The sequence below is a fragment of the Onychomys torridus genome, chromosome 8 (genome assembly GCF_903995425.1).
Source record: "Onychomys torridus chromosome 8, mOncTor1.1, whole genome shotgun sequence".
Lineage (NCBI taxonomy): Eukaryota > Metazoa > Chordata > Mammalia > Rodentia > Cricetidae > Onychomys > Onychomys torridus.
In genome coordinates, this window is record NC_050450.1 from 51,856,332 (window position 1) to 51,859,577 (window position 3,246).

General features: G+C 44.5%; 1 pseudogene; it reads right to left on the reverse strand.

Annotated features, from left to right (window-relative positions):
- Window positions 1-848: 848 nt before the first annotated feature.
- Window positions 849-1,983, reverse strand: LOC118588281 (annotated as a pseudogene).
- Between the last annotated feature and the right edge of the window lie 1,263 nt (window positions 1,984-3,246).

Consider the following 3,246-nt stretch of genomic DNA (forward strand, 5'->3'; position numbering starts at 1 on the left):
ATCTTGGAGGGAAGATCATTATTAAAACATAAGATACCCTAGGGTATCCTGCAGGTAAGCTCCTTAAGCTCAGAAAGGAAACAACTCAAAATCTTTAGGAAGTCCCTGAAACTGATGGCATGCACTAGAGTGTTCCTCCCACAAGTGCACATAAATTGTAAAGATTATATAGAGAGATACTCTTAGACAAGTTGAACTAGCTATCCACCTACAAGAAGCAAAGATCAGCTGAGCTACAAGGAAGAGGTTTATAGCACCTGATAGACCAGAGAGAGACACTCTTTCAACCTGTTGAGCTGCCTACAGGCTGGACAGTGCAGTTCAGGTTTCCAGCTCTCATGAGCTATCACCTTGCTGGGGTGGACCTTGGTGATGCAGTTGTCTTGGAGTCATTTCAGCTCCTGTAACTAGCCCCTCATCCATACTCCATACATAACCCCAATAAACTCATTGATTCACTGAGTGGACTTTGGTGGCCTGTGGACTTTGGTCTCTCATCTGAAGTGAGAACACATTTGTTCAGATCTTCCCAAGAACAGTGTCATACAACAACAGGCAGAACCATCTTACTGGCCCAAAAGCTTCATTTTATTTTATTTTATTTTATTTTATCTTATTTTATTGAGATTCAAGGCCTGGTTAATTTATTTGTTACTGTCAAATGCTTATTTTTAACCAGACTCAGAAACAGAAGCTAACCAGGCAGTGGTGGCGCGCACCTTTAGTCCCAGCACTCAGGAGGCAGAGGCAGGTGGATCTTTGTGAGTTCGAGGCCAGCCTGGGCTACCAAGTAAATTCCAGGAAAGGTGCAAAGCTACACAGAGAAACCCTGTCTTGCAATTTTTTTTTTTTTTTGCTTCCTCCATTATCTTGGCCCAAACATTAGCATATTCTATTCCTTCTTGTTTTTCTTAGTGCATTGTTTCTTCAGAGCAATAGGTTGACCTTTGTGCTACAGAACGTGTAGAATGACAGGATGCTGAATCTTGGGTGCTTTGGACCCAGGCTTCTTACCTTCTTTGTTTAAGGGCTTTCTGATGACATATTAGTGGACATTGTCTTCTTTAGAGAAATATGTAAGCTTTTGGATTCTGCTTGGTCTTTTGGCCCCCATCACTGAATCATAGCACTGTCTGTCAGTCCAGGAATATCCTTCTTTCCTATTATGACAACAACCAGTTTGAGAACACTCAGATTGGCATGAACAATGCATCTGTAAATAGACTTGTGCTTCCTCTCCCCTACTCTCTTTGGTCTCTAACTGACCCTGATCAGCAGGTCATTCTTCAGTGATGGAGTCTGAAAGGGGAGGTGGCCAGGAGATGAGAAGGTAAAGAAGACAGACAATCTGGGGCTTGGAGGTCTTGCAAAGCTATGACTATGCCAAGCAAGCCTATTAAGAAGTGTAGCATCTTATGTGCAGTTTTTAGGGGAGAAATGGGACATGGTCAGTAGAAAGCTAATCAAACAATGTTGTAGAAGAGAAACACAGAATATCTCAAGGCTTTCAGAGACTGAACACACAATGGCCTTGGCACTCATAAATCTAGTCTCTTCAGGGGATAAGCCAAGTTCCCAGGAACCAAAAACCTTAACTCCTTCAAGGCCCTGGCCCCAGGGTCAGACCAGACCTTGCCAAGTCTTCCCCTATGCAAGGACACAGAACTAACATTCCTTTTGTTCTTTCATCAGGGCTTCTCAGAAAGCCTTGGATCAGCCTGACTCTCAATATAGAACAAGAATGCCCATTACTCAACAGCAGGTGTCCTCTGCTGTGGGTCATGACACCTTGCTTCCCAGGAAAACCATGTCTGTCATTCCTGCCACTGATCAGACCACACAACCTTTCCACCTTTCATCTAGAACATTAGCAGCTATTTCTGTGGCCATGAACTCCTCATAGAGAGTACAAAGCTTGCGTTCATGGTCCACTTCAATTCACCTCTGACAGCTGTGGGTGGGAAAGGAGAGATTCGGCTTCATCTTGACATGACTGACCACTTGGAAGATACTATGCAAAAGAGGCGAGGAGAATATCGTGAATCAATGAGAAAGGTAATACAATCCCCACCCCAAAAGGAAGAAAGTGATGTCCACAGGAGATCTACTAATTATAGAGTCACGGGCTGGAATGTTTGGAACTTCGAGGACACTAAGAGCAGCTCCTGTGGGAAGATGCTGAGTCTGAGAAGATACCTGTTATCATCACAACAGTGCAGGTAGGAGCAGAAGCAGGCAGAAGGCTCAGCCTGGCTCTGCCTAGTTCTCTGCCACAGGTAACTGACAGAAAGACAGCCCTGGCTCGCACAGCAACCCTCCCAGAGTCATACCAGTGTAGACTTTCACAGAGGGCTTTGATTTTATAAAGAAGGGTTCTGCAACTGTGATTGGATACCAGGAGGTTGTAGTAGATGGGGGGGTGGTGGGTGGGAAACCTAATGGCCAGGGTCCTTAGAAGCCCAAGTAAAGATGTAGCAGCTGTGCTCATGGGGAGAGCATCAAGTGATCCTGGGCTGAGGGGGGAAGTGGAATGCTGGGAAGGGCCACAGGCAATCACTGAAGTCTAAAGGAAATTGGGAATGTTCTGGGGAAGGGAGAAGGGAGGTCTTCTAATACCTTGATTGGGGATGTCTCACCTTCAGAACCATTGTGAATCAATTTCTGCTTTAAATTGCCTAATTAATGAAGTTTATTCTAGCAACCCGAGGAAACTAATAGCCTAGGGTTCAGTGGTTGGCAGTGGTAAAGTCAGAGGCTGAATGTTCTGAGATGAAGTTGAGTCCAAAGTCTGGCCACTCCAATCAGAATACTAGCAAGTATCTTTCGATGGAGGAATGCTGGTACTAAGGTTTCTATGCAGAAGCAACCATAAAACCATAGCTTAGTAAACTGCAAACAAACAAAACCAACAAGGGAATGGAAGGGCATGAGAGAGCAGAATTTGTTTACCAGACAATAAGATACGTTATAAATCTCCTAAGACCACTGTGATTCCGGAATAGGAAACACTGACAAGTCGTGGAGTAGGTTAGAAAGTCCAACAAAAGACTCCAAGATGCATGAGACCACTACCAGATTTGTCTTTTGTGATTCTACTTGGCATCTCTTATTTCCCACAAATAAACTCAGCTTGAGACGTTTCCCCAGCAAGAAGCAAGGCTTTCTCCGGTGGGGAAAGGAGGGCTGAATTTTGTTGTGGTTTGGGTGTGGTATGTCTCAGACAAGGCTCATGTTGCCATTTGCTTC